The following is a 16,501-nucleotide window of genomic DNA, read 5'->3' as shown; positions in this document are numbered from 1 at the left end:
GTAGAATGAAGCAAATTGGAATGTCTCAAAGAAGACTTAATGAGTTTATGTGCAATTGGGTTTTAGAAATGCACAAACTAGATTGGATAGCATTCTCTAAAGAATGATTAAATAGCACTCAATATAATTATTTGGTGGTACTAAAAAGTATACACTTTTGCAATATCTTCATAAGAAAGTTATTGCATGAATTGCAAATCAAAGATTCTTTCTCTAAGGAGAACTATGGACTTCCAATTTTGCAATTACATCTATTCATGGAAACATGCCTTTTGAACATATCTTGGTTGAAAATTTTTGGTTTAGAAGTCACCTTACCTTGAATAGTTTGCTTGAAAGTTTAGTAGCAAGGAGGAAAGAGCATTCATCAAATTGCTAGATTAGTTCTCAGATAGAGCATTTTTGGGGGTTGACACCAAAACCTTCAAACTTCACAATTTGCAAGGTTTTTTTTCATAGATTTTGTAGGTTTTTAGCAACACAATATAACTATAAGGACCCTACATTTCAAAAAATTTAAATATTCTTTCAAATTTTCAAATATTCTTTTTAAATATTTTATCCAACCATTGATATAAGGCTTGCACTATTTTTTGAAGAAATATTTCTAAATATTCCTTCAAATTTAAAGATTCACACTACATCTTAATTAAACCTTGGGTCTTTGTGGACGCGCGATGCTGATGCTTGTTTGCTAAGCGAAAGGGAAGTAAGCACCAAAATAATAAAGGGAAGCTAAATGGGGGGCGATGCCCTAAATACATCCTAGCATGTCAATCTCGATGCGAGCACAACCCTAAGGCTCAAAGGCCCCGGCCCCCCTTTTTTCTTTGTGGATGTCCCTAACATTCATCCGAACGACTTAGACACATCATAATACCTAGTGTCCAACGTCAAATCCTATGACATGCTTGCTGTGTGGGACGGTACTCTTATATTTGCGAGCCACTGGTCCATGTGTACTTGCCCACGTGGCACCCGACCTGCGCCCTCGTTTTCAAAGGCAAAACTGCTTTGGTTTTTCCTTTTCTTGTGCTACGAAATGGATCTCTCTCTCTCTCTCTCTCTCTCTCGTCTTGTCTTGTCTATTCCAATATCGTGCGGGCTCACTGTCTGCGGTCCGCTTCAATCCGTGTCTCGTCTATCACTCAAACACCCGCACTGTCTTTCTCTTTGCCCCACTCACCGATAACCACAGGGCATACATGTCCTCTCGGTCACACAAGCATTGGGAAAAACGCATTCTTTTCGGTGACGCGGAGTAGCTGAGCTAGCTCAACACGCCTCTCTCTCTCTCTCTCTCTCTCTCTCTCTACACACACACACACAGAGCCAGGTACTTGAGGTCGATTTGATGCCCATAACCCAAGCGGCAATTCCTGTCTGAATCGCTACTATAATCGGCTTCTTATCATCTCAGTATGTCGAGATGTCCAACGTGGGAGGTGAGAGAAGTGCCCTAGTTTTAAAGCAAGCAGATCAGCTGCAACTAGCATCAGACAACAGCGCAGACAGCGAGAGCTGCAGCGGTGGGACTGGAAACAATACTAATAGTATGGCGGCTGGAATCATGACAGATGCAGGCGGAGGTGGAGCTATGAAGGCATCGAAGAGAGGAAGATCAGAGCAAGCTGGCGGCAATAATAATAATAATACCAACTTGGAAGGCTCGGCAGCGGCGGCGGCGGCGGTGGGAGGAGCGCAGGTCCGGAGGCCACGTGGGAGGCCGCCGGGCTCCAAGAACAAGCCCAAGCCGCCACTCATAGTGACACGCGACAGCGCGAACGCCATGCGGGCGCACGTGCTGGAGGTCGCGGACGGCTGCGACGTGTCGGAGAGCCTGGCGGCGTACGCGGCACGGCGACTCCAGCGCGGCCTCTGCGTGCTGAGCGGCAGCGGCGCCGTCGCCGACGTGGCGCTGCGCCAGACGACCACGACGCACGTGGGGCCGGCGGCATCCGGCGGCGCCGGAGGGGGCGGCGCCACGGTGGCTCTGCGCGGCCGCTTCGACATCCTGTCCCTCTCGGGGGCGTTTCTGCCTCCCCCCGCCGCACCTGCGGCCAGCGGGCTCACCGTCTACGTGGCGGGGGGGCAGCCGGGCCACGTCGTTGGGGGGCGCGTGGTGGGGCCGCTTGTGGCGGCAGGCTCGGTGGTGGTGATAGCGGCCTCATTCATGAGCGCGTCCTTCGAGAGGCTGCCCATGCAGGTCAGCAGCGAGGACGAGGGGGCTGCTGGTGTGAATAACAACCCCGCGGCTGGCAGCGAGGCGAGCCAGCCCGGCCCGCCTCCCCCTCCCCCTCCTCCTCCACCTTCCATGACCAGCCCCCTGTTCTTCAACGTCCCCCCTAACCTCCTCCCTTCCTGCCACCTCACCCCCTCTGACGTCTACCCTAGTTGGGCCCCTCGTCCTCCCCATTACTAAGGTTCTCTAGTTCCATCACACACCCACCGTGATGCCCCAATTTTGATGGGTAACATGACTTCACTACCCTGATCGGGTCCCTCGTCCACCCCACTACTAAGGTGCTCCCGTTCCATCACGCTCTTGCCAAGGTGCTCTAGTTCCATCACACCCCACCTCACGCTCCACATTGGAAGGGTTACATCACCTGAGTGCCCCAACTCATAACCAAGGTGCTATAGCTCCATCACGCCCTACCTCACGCTACCGTTTTGAAGGGTCGCAACACTCGTCTCCTCCAAAGTCTCTGGAATCGTGCGTGCTTTGCAAACATCCCACCACATGCCAAGGCGGAACTTCTTTGCCGAAGGTTACCTGCAATCTGCATCCCAAGTTATATTGCTGGTTCATTGAGCTGTCACAAGGACCGTAAAAGCACAAAGGCTAGAGTGACTGCAGCCACATTTACTTCACGTCCTTATGGAGCAATTGGAAGGGTGATTACTAGTCTCCTAATACATTTGCTTGCGCTTCAAGGAGGGTATCCATTTTTACCCTTCTTGTCACAAAGCCAGACTTTATGAAAGGGTGCTAAAATCTTTCAAGTTCTAGCCACATCATCCATGATGTCCAACACCAGCTGTGTGATGACTTTGAGTACAACTGGCACAACATGACCTTTTGTCTTCTTCAACTTAAGCTTCTTGACCAAGTGAGGCCTCTCCAAACATGCAACTTGTTTGTACAGCTTGCAGTAATGGTAAACAAGAACTTTTCATCTCAATGGATTTTGAATTTCTTTTGCTCACAAATTACATGGAGTAGTTGTTGAGAAATATATAGACTAAAGCGTTAATGGCATACATGCAAGGGCACATACACAATTGACATAACCATTTAGAAAACACCTGGCCACTTATAAATACCATAGGTTGGTCGTTAAAAGTTGATTTGCAAGTGCTTTCTTTCATACTAGAAGGCCTCTACTAGTTGATATGGATATTGTGGTCTAAGTGTTTACTTCCATCCCCATTATTTACTTGGCATGACCATTAACCTTGTATGTAGTTGACCTTTTTACCCATGAAAGAGTCGATTGCTCTTCGTCAACTAGTGACCACATTGGTTATTAAGTCACTTCTCAATGGCCCAAAAAACAAGTATGACTCAAAAAAGGGCCCTCTAAGGAATGTCGTGTCACAATATCCCTTACAAGTTTGGTATCTAATAAAAGTTTTTCACAAGAACCAAATTCTTTAGGGTTTAAAGATTTAGATTCTTGTAATTGAGAGCCTTTCGATAATACATAACTCAATGGGGTTTGAAAGTGGCACGATGAAGTTATGCCAAAGATTCCTTTTAATACTTATTATTTAGTCTAAAAGGAAACTTTGGCATTAAATAAGTGCTAAAAGGAATCTCTGGCATAATTCGATCGTCCCACTTCCAAACCCTATCAACCCATATAACATTAGAAAGCTCTTGAAGGGAAGGGTCCATATCTTCAAACATTCAGCATATTTGGAGCTTATTTGCAAAACTTTGATTGGATCCCTAGCTTTTAGAGGATATTATAACTAACATTAATCCTTTTTTAATGGATTATGAGGGTTGACAAGAAGAGATACATATACTAGATTGTCATGCAATGCCTAGCAATGAACATTTGTTATGTTTCATATGAAAAAATGTATGTATTTATACCAACTCTCATTAGGAGAAAATGTGTATAGAAAGGGATGCAAGTGAACATTATATGGATTTGAGGTATTAGTGTTTTCCATGGAACATTAGATGGATTTGAGGTATTAATGTTTTACATGGAACATTAGATGATGTTAAGTTATATATGGCACTGACTTTGGTTGAATTTCTAAATGATTTGTGAAAGTTATATTCTTGAACTGTAGAGTCATTTGTGTGAATTAGTGCATGAGCATGTGCATATGTTTTGTATTAATTTTCCTTCAACAATTGAATTGTAAGGAATTAGTAAAAAATTAAGAAAAATTAATAACTAATAACAAATATAAGATGTAAATACCCACAATGAAATTAAATAACTAATTTCAAGATATATAGATTTTGAATTTTCAAAATACAATTATCTTAAAAGTTGAAAAGTAATATGTACTAACATTGAATAAAGTACATCTACATTTTGAGAATGTATGCAAATTCAATTTTACTTTAAATGTTCATTGTAGGGAAAAGATAACAAAGTTAATTTTATTGAAAGTAATCCCTGAAGATAGTCTTTCCAATCTATTACTTGCACAAATGTAAAAGATGACGATAATAATCTTATCACCTAATGTGTACTATGGTTGTCATCACAGGACTTGGCTATCAACTTGGTCACACTTGCATAAAGATACAGAAAGACTAAACCTAAGGACTCATAACAATATTGTCATAAAATAACTTTCGATACACTACAAGATATAGACCTTATACCGATGTTTAAAGCGACGAAAATACAAACAACAAAATTTGCCCCCATCGTCGCAAAAAGCGTCGTTATTGACGATGCCATAGAAACATCGCTATTGGCATCACTATATGCGTCACAAATGCATTTGCGACACATATAGCGACACAACCAGTAAATTTGCGACGCACATAGCGACGCCAATAGCGACGTGAGCAGTAAATTTGCAACGCAAATAGCGACGGTAACAAGGAAAAAAAAATTTGTGGCATGGCAACAAGCTGCCCTGCCACATATAGCACTGTGTGCTGTATGAGAGCCATACAAAATAGTTTCTGCACTACTGCATACAAAGCGCTTGCAAACAAAAAGAATGTATACTGAAATCATAAAACTGATACATGAAATAAATACATGATTGCATAAAATGTGATTGGTACAATCATGAAAGGATATCACTAATACATAGAAAATGTCTACATAGATCAGGCGACTAAAAACTAAAGGTGTGTGAGCTCCAAGGATCCAAGGGCGAGCTACAAATCCTCGTCCCCCGAAAGCTCATCTCGCTGCAAAGGAGCATTGAACGGATTCTGCAGAAAAAGAAACAACACATCAATCCACCATACAATAATACATTCAAATATCTCATGGTAACTACAGACAAGAAAGATGAGTGACTTACAGGGCCGCTGCGTCTATACAATCGGTCGATCAATGCATTGAGAATGTGCCTCTCTGCATATATCGAGTCTCAAGGCCTTGCAAATCGCGATTTGTAATGGAGTGCTGCAAAGAAAACAAAATGCTAACTGTTAGAAACATGATTGTCAGTACAAAGAATATTTCAAAAAAACAAACAAGCAAAACAAAAGAGAAACTTACAAAGTCCTCCAAATATGTCCTGTGGCCGCCACTCCCAAGATGATGGACCACTCCGGCCTCGAGTCGTGCCCTCGCCGCCTCCCGCTGCTGACTCCAACGTCCTAGCGAATCTGTAGCCTCCTCCCTCAGTCGGCGCCAATCGTCTGCATCTAACCACTCGGGCTTTGTAACCCCACTCTTGATTGTCTTGCATGGGTCGGATCGTCTATGTGACATGTATGCACGCATGCAATCCATCATCCAGCTCGTAGAGAATCTATTTACTACGGCTGGCACCGGAAACTCCTCGTGCAAGGATGCTACTATGTAGTCCTTGCTCCCCTCCGGTATGTTCTTCCAATGATCCACGACGTTGTGCCAAAAAACTTGTTGGCACAACTCTCTCATACGAGCCATCACCCTCCTCTCCTCATCATTCATGATGATGGCTCCTGACCTACTATCAACGAGGTATCCATAACCCCTAGGAGTCTGCCTAAGATGGGTCCTCTCCCATCTCCATCCACGCTCCTGGGCATATCTAGGAGACCCCTCTACATCCGGTGTACCGACAGGGGTAACCTCTCTCGGAGTGGCACTCAAAGGGGTTTCACCAAAAGGGGTGCCACCTGCTGACGGCTGCGCAAAAGCCGGAGTAACTGGAGTAGACGTCCCCACAGGTGTGACAAATCCTGGAGGTGACGCAGCTCCAGCTGAACGACGAGACGAAGACACCACATCCGTGTCTCCACAACAGCATCCCCCTGATCCCGATGCAGTCCCTCCCTCTAGCCCAGGTCGTGAGCGTCGAGATCGTCTGCTCGAAGTTGAAGTATCTGATCGCGCTGAAGCAGATCTAGCAGAGCGCCCTGACGAAGAACGAGACAGCTCCTGGTCTGCCATCTCTCTGAATCTCGCGAGCTGGTCTATAGAGATGCGTGCCATCATGTCTTGAAACTCCTCATCGCTCATCCCTCGACTCATCCAGAAAATATCACTTGCACAGATAAAAAATGGTGTTAGAATAATCAATTTAAACTATACAAAGCACAATAATATAAATAATTTTTAAAAAATCCCTCTTAAAATACATATCTTATGTACCTTTATGGAAGATCTAAACAACGAATTGAGTAATACAATTCTCCAAGAATGAAGTATCCTATGGTCCCATGTTAATCTCCTGACACAACTCTGCATACACTAGAAGGTCGATAGACATGTCACCACAAAAGAATGAGTCTGCCTCGTTCTCAAAAAATTCTTGGACTCCTGTATTTCCATCATTGTTAGCCGATGCAGGCTCCAAGCTTGCGGTGGCCTGCACCCCTTGTAATATCGACCCCTCTATTTGCATATTATCTTCATCTATGCCCGGAACATTGCTTTGATCATATACTCTCGCACCTCGAGGAGTTGAAGGTATAACATACCACCATCGAGGTTGTCGGGGGTTTGGATAGAAGATTACCTGTTCACAAACACGTACCAAGGGAGTTCAAACCATTGTGACATAAACCATGTCGTATTACAATTAGCAAGCAAATGACTCTATGCACCTATTCACAATGGGCCGGCAACACAAAGGTGTCGTGCGAATCTATCCATTTTTTTTCGGAATCTATTTCGAGAAATCCAGATGGACCTCGTCGAACTGTTGCTCCAGCTTCTCCAAGTACCATTTTGAACCACTGCACATCGAATAGTATCATGGAGAAGCTATGGTAATCCACCGTAATAATACTTTTCAAGTTCCCAAAATACTCCATCTCATCCACAACCATGTTCGGATCCGTTGCTCGTCGCCGGCTCTCTTGCTCAAACCTTGCCATGACACCATAGTCCATTGTGGAGCGCATTTTGTCAATACGCTCCACGCGAAAATGCCGTCCGCGCGACCACGCTGCACTATATATTTTGTACTGTACATTGAAAAACTCAAATTAGATGTCGCATATAAAATTTAGATACGAGATATTCTAAACCCCTTATCACCTTTGGACTATATCCCCTCGAGAACTCCCACTCCTCCATTGAGACCTCTGTCCCTTTGCTGGATGCTGCAGTCAAGGCTCCATGCAACCATCGTGTTGACATAAACCGCGTCATCTCCTCCATGCCTTCGGGATATCGAATCGGTCGATGACGCGTGCTGCGTCGGAATTTAGCTCGCGCTTTCTCTCGATCTTGCCTTGCAATCTGGTACTTGGCGAGCCACGTCTCCATGGAGGCATGGTGCAACATACAAAAGCGATTCACCTTCTCTTCCATTGAGGCATCCATTCTTTTTTCAAACCCATTTTCAACCACCACATCTCCAATCAGTCTATCATCGTCCTTCAGCATCCATAGCATTTCATTGTTTGGTTCCAGAGTTGGTAGCCATTGTGAGATATGTACTAATGCCTCTGACACCAACCAACCTTCCACCATGCTACCTTCTGGCCGAGATCGTTGTCGCACAAAGCCTTTTAGGGTTTTCATGAAGTGCTCCAAGAAGAACATCCATCGCGTATGGACAGGTCCAACAATCTCCACTTCGTCCGCAAGATGCACAAAAAGGTGGACTTATATCGTGAGCATGCTAGTGGGCAGGTATTTCTCAAAGAGACAGACCGTCTCCACTGCTCCCCGCCTCGCGGATTCAATAGAGGACGTCTTAATCTCTTTCTGTGAGATCCATTGCATCAAAGTCGACAACTTGTAAATGGCCCCGCAAATTTCTGGAGTAAGGCATCCTGCGATCGCGATCGGTAGGACAAACTGCCACAAATGAGAAAGCATTATGAATAATGGCCACTTTTCAAATTGCAAAATGCCCACCCTAATTACAATCCATTCTGTTCACAAACCTGACATATCTTATGCCAATCATGGGATTTAGCCCCGACAATTGGTCATCTTTAGAAAATGCGGACCTGAGAGAACACATCATACCCGTCGGAGTGCGGATAGACTTGATTACTTGCTTCACAATGCGCTCTTCTTTGGTGGACAAAACCCAAGGAGCGCGAGGAAGCTACACTCCCCCCTTCAGCACTCGACTGCGGCCAAAGTGCCTCCATCTTACCTACCTCCTTCAAATCCATTCGTGACCCTATAGTGTCTCTCTTTCCTGTGATGTGGTCCCATAGCAAGCTGCCCACATTCTTGAAAATATGCATGGGATCCAACAAGTGGTTGACCTGTAAGTGGGTCCAATATGGCAACTCGTAGAAAACTGAGAACCGTCGCATTCCATTTGGATGTGATTCCGGGTTTACCATTTTCAGCTCGTACCAGCTTGCGGCGTTCATACGTGTTGGAGGTCGTCCAAGAAAACCTTCCCTAAGTTCATGATCCTCCGGCAAGAAAGCGGCATGTCCTTGATATACCATCTTCTTCATGGTTCGTGACCTTCGGGAGTCTAACTGTGGCCCACACAATGGACATGCATAATAACCTGAGGTAACCAGACCTGTAAGGCGAGCCAAGACCTAGTGAATACTTGATTGAATGAGATAAAATATAGATATTACCAGCGAGAATGGAGGTCTGCTCACCTGAGCACTCTCCCAATACCGGAAAGTCATGCATCATCCACATGAGAATGGCTCGAATGTTGGCTGACCGCCGACCATCGCGCTGTCGAAGGGTTTCGAAAGCAATGTCGCAACTTCAGAAGTCCTTCATAAAATTTCAGAATAGAAGATCTATCAAGCAAGTAAGCAAGATGGGAAAATGATGCCAAGTAATAATTGTATTACTGCCAAGATGTTTACAAAATACAAGATGAATTCCTATAATGATTATATGGTTCTTTGAAGCTCCTTCTTACATCACTCGAGCGTCGTCATCTTTTGCCTATCCACACTTGGTCAAAAGCAGTTTTACCAATCACATCAGCTTGCCAACAGAAACTCTGAAAATCCTGAAGATGTGCTTCCAGCACTCTGTTTATCCACTTCAGTTTACCACTTAAGCCATAGTGCAAGCAACTGAAGCAATTCAAGCTTCTTCCTCTCAATAACACTTTTCGTTCAAAATCAGATATCTTTCCAAGAGTAAAAAAAAAAAACTCTTTCCACTGATGAATATTGTCAAGTGTTTTCTGAAGTTGATGCATGCGATCAAACAAAGATGAAAGCTCTTGTGAGACTCTCTTTTCTGCATTAAAAATTCAGTTCCTTCCTCTTCTTTGACAACAGTAACATTCTGAACTTTCTGAAAAAGGAACTCAAGCTCTTCCACTCCAAAAGAGCTCAAAACAGAGCTCATGCAATATCAAAAGGTGCTACTGCAGCTTCCAACAGAAGTTTTACAGTCCCAAATTGAACAGGTATTGCATCAGGCCCTCCTTTTTTTTTCAATCAACTTTTAGTTTTGTATGAGATTCATCAACCCTTCATAGAACAAAAGGCCCAGTTTGTAGGGAGTAGGTATGCATTCACTCCCGTAAGATGAATCTGATTTATAGTCATTGAATCACATCGTGATCCAAATCAAAATTCTTCTTCTGTGAATCCACGCCTAATCTCCTTCCTTCACGTTACAAATATTGGCTGTAATCTTGCCCTCAGTTGGTGTGTGACAGTTAAGAATTTGCTTTGTTTTGGGGAGGCGAAGGGATTATTCCATGTGCCATTGTTTCTTCTCATTCATCTGTAGCCTTTTCATCCTTTTAATTTGTATGAATACGACGGCGAAAGATAATGCTTTTTCAGGAGTGATCGCTGTAAGGTTGTAGGTAGGATATTTATCATTATGGCCGCGTGCTGCAATGCTTCATCGCTTGTCAGCACAGTGCAATTCTCTCCTGTTTTTTTTCAATTAGCCCGTTAATTTGCTTCCTTATCCCCTGCATTGCGTAACACAAAAGCATGCTCTATAAAGATTCATCGCCCTCTCTAATTCGATCACAAAAACATTCCCCAATTCTATTGTGCTATAAAAAAATTCCTGCATTACGGCTATGACGGTCAAGTTTTGGGAGCTTCTTCACAAAGAGTAAAACAAACGAACATTTCGGTGTGCCATAGCTGAAGACAACCACAGAAGAGGTACATACGCCTCAAATTATCTCTTTGCAATAGGATGCATTACTGGTACAGTAGATAGATCTGCTACAGATTAGAGAATTATGGGTAGATATCTATCAGTCTGAGAGCTCTGTCCTTCCATCCGCTTCAAGTTTTGTCCTCTGAAGTTGTAGTCAGAGCTTTAATCGATCTTTTACCCTCTTCATAGCCGCAGGAGTGTCTATAGAGAGGTTTCAAGAGGAATCGAGGGTGGAGACGGCATCGACTTGCTGTTTCAGGGACATAAGAACCATTTTAACGGCGCAGAGACTCTGGCAAATGTCCTCTTCCTCCTTTCTCGTATCGACGTCCCCTGCACATTCGCTTCTGACATTGTCTTCCCCCCTTCCACCTCAGTGTAATTCCTCTCCTTCAAGCAGCAGAGTACCCTCCCATCTTTTTTCTCCGTCCATCCTCCAATGCTCTGTTCCTCCCTATTTCTCAGATTCAGCGTAATACTCCCCTGTCCCGCAGAGTACCATCTATCCTCCTCTTCCCTTTTAGTCCTCGTCTTCCTTTTCAGGCTATCCCCTTGCTTTTTCCCTCTCTCTTTAGCTTTTGAATCCCCCTCCTTAGCCTCCTCCTTCCGTAATAGCTTCCTCTTTTCCCCTTTGGCTGCTTCCGTTCAGATAGAGAAACTCCCTGTGGCCCCCAAGTATACATTCACTATATATATCTTGTCCTTGTATGGTGTTCGTTTGAAGGCGCTATTCTGCTCTCTTCCCTTTCCAGCCTTTAAACTAGGTATTTCCCAATCATCTGCGTCCCAATCCTCTTCAACAAGTTCTGCGAAAGGCATATCCCTCCCTTTTTGATTCAAAACAAAGCTCTTTCCTTGCAAAGCCTACACGTGTTTTTTCCATAATCAAAAACCGTGTGATAAGCGCCCATGAAAACATCTCCAAGAATCCTTAGAGGCCTTGAAGAAACATCCAGACCCATAAACCCACTAACACATTACATTTCATTACCCTCTCCAACTTTCAAGATATACTACTCAAGCGTAAGATCAAAATTTTCCCTCCTATCGTAAAGGTCACTGTGAGCATGGAAGAAACTTGATCACACTCCACAACACTCTCTCCATTCAGATTCGGAAGACATTCACACATCTTGCTACTGCCATTTCACATAGAACATCCAGTTGTAGATGTTAGAAACATTCTCACGAAGCCCATAATCAACATATCTTGAAATAAGTATAGCCATGAGATTACATCTCAAGTTACCAGTCTCCCAAAACTCCTTGTTCTTCTTCGTCTTCAGCATAGAATAAAAGAGCAAACATAACATCTAAATATGTACAAAGTATCAAATCACATACAAAAATTTTGGGTGGTTTTCACACCTCGAATGCGCAGCAATACGTCATCCACCCCCTCTAATCCTGCGCATCCTCCGGATGGGCCAACTACCCATGATCGTTATCATCAAGATCCACAAATAGATCAATCTCTTCGTTATGCATTTCCGGTAGATCAACAAGATTATCTGTCATATCATCTGTTTCTTCCATTGGAGTTTCTTCTCGTTGCTCTTCTCTTGCAAATTCTTCCAATGCATAGTCCTCATCATCCATTTTCTTGAAAATCTTGATTCTTTTTCCAGCAATAGGCACTCTAAGCACTGTCCCATCCAATTCTGTCAGCTCATATGTTGCATTATCAAAGACATGTCTGACTATGTACGGCCCAAACCATCTTTTCACCATCTTCCGAAGTGCAGTATGCTGATTTTCAAGGCTGCTATCAAAGACCAATACCCAATCTCCCTCTTCTATTGTTCTTGGCCGCAAGCGATGCCTGCTGTCAAACCTGTCCTTATTTCTTAGTCTAGCAACCTTCAACCTGTCAATAGCTAGCTGAATATCCTCTGGTCTCCTCTCCAACTGTCGAATCCGAAGAGCTAAGAGCTCCTCTCTCATCAAATCCTCCTGCCAAGGTAAAAATGACCAAGTCAAAGCACAAGTCTCAATCGGCATAACAGGTTTTTGACCATACATCAACTCTGCAGGCATATATCCTGTGGTAACACTATGAGTCGTACGATCAGCCCATAAAGCAAATGGTAGAAGTCTTGGCCATTCTCCAATCCGTCCTCTGCATGCCTTGGCTAATGCTTTCATTATCGGCGGATGCCCTCTTTCACTCTTTCCATTTCCCTCTGGATTGTATGCTGTGGTTAAAGCCAATTTGATTCCTAGCTGAGAGAAAAACTCCCTAGCTTCATCTGCATCCAATTCACCACGATCCGGAGTGATCTTACCCACACAACCATACCTGCAGAAAATTTCCTCCAATAAGAACTTACACACTGCACTAGTGGTCTTCGTTCTCAAAGATCTGCCCTCAACATGATTGGTAAGATCCTCTCTAGCCAAAACAATGTACCTCATCTGCCATAGACCCATAGGCATGGTAACCAAATCAACTACCCACTTATAATGAATGCATAGCGGATAGGTCGGATGAAGCTCATCTCGATGACGCACTACTGAATACATCTGGCAGTCTCTGCAAGTCTCAACAAAGTGAGAAACATCTCTATACATGCCTTTCCACCAATATTTCTCCTTGATTTTCTCATAAGTAGCCCACACTCCTCTATGACCAGCCCAAGGACTCTCATGAAACTCCCTCATCACCTGTAACTGTGTCTCTCTATCGCAGACAACCCGCAAAGGTAATCCGCCTCTTTTCTTCGGATGCTTCCAAAGAAATCCGTCCTTGAGAAAATAACCATAGGCTTTCCTTCTGATCTTCTTGAACTCTTCATCTGTCCATTCTTCTCTTTTGCTTAGTGTACTAAGGTACCTGCCAATCTGCAACCAATCTCCAACATAGAGTTCTTCTGTAAAAGCCACAATATCATAGACATGACAAATATGATCAACCATAGTGGCTGAAATTTTTGCATCATCCTCTTCTGCAAGTAGAGTCTCCTCATCATCATATCTGGCTCTAGACAACATATCTGCCACTGGATTATCCTTCCCTGCTATGTGTTTAAATTCCGGATTTAATGACTTGATGTATGCAATCCATCTCAACATGGCTATATCCGGAGTAGAGCAACTCATGATCATACCAATCAATGGCAAGCAATCTATCTCTACCACAACTGAAGCTCCAATAAAGTACTCCTTGTCACATTTGAGAGCCGTGACAATCCCCAATAACTCCCTCTTGATTTGCGGATATCTCCTCTGTCTCTCGTTTAGGACTTTTGCCCCAAACCGAATAGCATACCTATTTCCATCTGCATCATCTTGACCCACAGCCCAACCTATGCCAATTGGACTAGTGTCAACTGTCAATACAATAGGCCTTCCACAATTATAATCCACTTTCCTGAGAGTAGGAGCATTCTGCAATAACTTCTTCAATTTCCGCATGGCTTTAGTGTGGCTCTCATCCCAATAGAATTTCTGCCCCTTTCGAAGCAGCTGATACAAACAATCTGCTATGTGTGCAAAATGAGGTATCCAAATCATATAAAACACACAAGCACCAATGAATCTCCGTACCTCCGAAGTGGTAGAACAATACTATGCAATCTTGCCTATAGCATTCACCTTATCAGGTGAGGGTTTCCTGCCATAATATCCACACATATGCCCAACAATGACAACCTCATTCACTCCAAAAACAGATTTTTTCCCTGAAAGTGTCAAGTTCACTTCTTCTAACCTGGCCAAAATCTTCTCACATGCTGAAATATGATCAGCCACAAAGTATCTGCATCCCTGCTCATTTAGACTCTCATTCTTCTCTTCTTCTGCACACCCCTTAATGGGCACATCATCCAAGAAAGGCATAGTAAGCTGAGGTATGTAATCACGAAGGACCTTATGCATGGCATTCATCATATGCGCAACAAAATTAGTGGCACCTTGAGGCAAGGTACATATCCTGACAAGCCCAATAGGAGTTCTCATGGTGGTTATGTCCCTGCTTTCCAAAGCCAGCTGAAACTGATCATATCCTGAATACAAATCACCCAAAGAATAGATGGCACGTCCAGCAAATGCCTCTGCAAACTCATCCACAACTGGACCTATACCAACATTCCTGATAGTAACTCTGTTCACTGGCTGCATGTCCTGAATAAATCGAAGAGTACCATTCTTCTTTGGAACTGTAAACCACCTGTTTGAGTATGGTGCAGATGAAGGCTCAAGGATTCCCATCTTGATTTTCTCATTCAATAAATCAATCAGCTTTGGCAAGTGTGCTTTAGGCACTGGAATAGGTCGGAGGTTCCATGGGATATGAGGAATAGTAAAAATGACCATAGGAGCAACAATATCAGGATTCACACATCCAATCTCATGTGGGAAAAAAGAAAATTCCCTTCCATGATGCTCAAGCATATCCTGAAAGCATTGCTTCTATATGGGTAACAAGAAATCACCATTTCCAATTTTCAATTCAGCAAGAGTCTCTGCTGAAAACTTATGACCAATATGCTCCGGATTCCTCGAAATTTGCTGTTTAGCAGCCCTCTCTATTTATTGATCACTGTTAGGTGGAAGCGGTACAGCAACCGGCTTCACCTTCTTATCCACAGTTTTGTATTTCGTGTCAACCCTGGCTTCAATATGCTCTTCTGTATTACATAAACCTTGTTGTAAATCAGCAATTCTGCACTCCAATGGCTGAATATTCTCAGCCCTCTGCTCTATGGACTGCACAGAAACAGCCCCAAACTCTGAATGCTGAAATATTTCAGCAGTAAACTCTGTTGGCTGAAAATTTTCAGCCCTCTGTCTCTTTGAAAGCTGATCATAACCAGCTGGAAACTCTGTTTGCTGAATTTCTTCAGCACTCAACACTTTTTGCTGAGTTACCTCAGCCTCTGACTCAATTTGTGACATAAAATCTGCAATTTCATGAAACATGTCCAGGGACTGCACTAATACATTACCGTGGCAATTCAGCATATCAGTTTTCAGCATATCTCCCATTTCTGTCATTGTATCTGCACAAATCACACTGTCATACATCCCATCTATGTGCACATCATCCTCCAAAATTCCAGCATTTTTCAAATTTTTCTCCTTTCTGCATATATACTGCCTGGCAGCTCTAGGCAACCTAGAAGTCTTTTGATAACTCATTGAACTGTTTGTTGAAATCCCAACAAAATCGGAGAAGAAAACACTGCTCCCAAGAGGCGAGAACTCCAATCTCCTCTCCTCTGTACCACCGTCGTCTCGCGAAACGGCGGTACCTAATGAAAACCCGAATCCCTCACAGTGGGCAAGGGTGCATCTCTGAGAGTATCTCTGTTTCTAACATGGTTCACACATACAATCATAAACTGAACTGCTCTCATACCATCTTTACTGCAAATCCGTGCATAAGCAGATCCATCATCCATGACCTTTGTTTCCATGCGCATCTCTGTAATGAATGGCTGTCCAAGAATTATGGGATAAGAGCATGAATCCTGCACAAAGAAATGAAAATCCTCCTCTACATCACCAATAGAAACCCTGACACTAGGACAGGCAGCATACAAATCGCCTGCAGTGTTATTGGCGGCTCTCATACGCCACCCATGCTCTACATCCATAGGCCATCTGTTACTCTCATAAACTCCACGAACTATGAGATTAATCTCTGAACCATGATCAACCAATGCAACATAAGGCACCTGTTTCTCTCCAATCTTTACCATCGTCTCTGTAGTTGCCCTAGCCCAATGGCTCCGCGAAAAGTGACTACGTGGTATCATGACAGGCTC

The 16,501-nt window shown here is 43.7% G+C and overlaps 1 pseudogene; it reads left to right on the top strand.

Annotated features, from left to right (window-relative positions):
- Positions 1-1,065: 1,065 nt before the first annotated feature.
- On the top strand, positions 1,066-3,200 carry LOC148021844 (AT-hook motif nuclear-localized protein 22 pseudogene; annotated as a pseudogene).
- The last annotated feature ends 13,301 nt before the right edge of the window (positions 3,201-16,501 follow it).

This window comes from Lygodium microphyllum, chromosome 17 (assembly GCF_053477565.2).
Source record: "Lygodium microphyllum isolate KBCC chromosome 17, Lygodium_microphyllum_v1.1.10, whole genome shotgun sequence".
Taxonomy (NCBI): Eukaryota; Viridiplantae; Streptophyta; class Polypodiopsida; order Schizaeales; family Lygodiaceae; genus Lygodium; species Lygodium microphyllum.
This window is presented reverse-complemented; position numbering and strand designations above follow the sequence as displayed.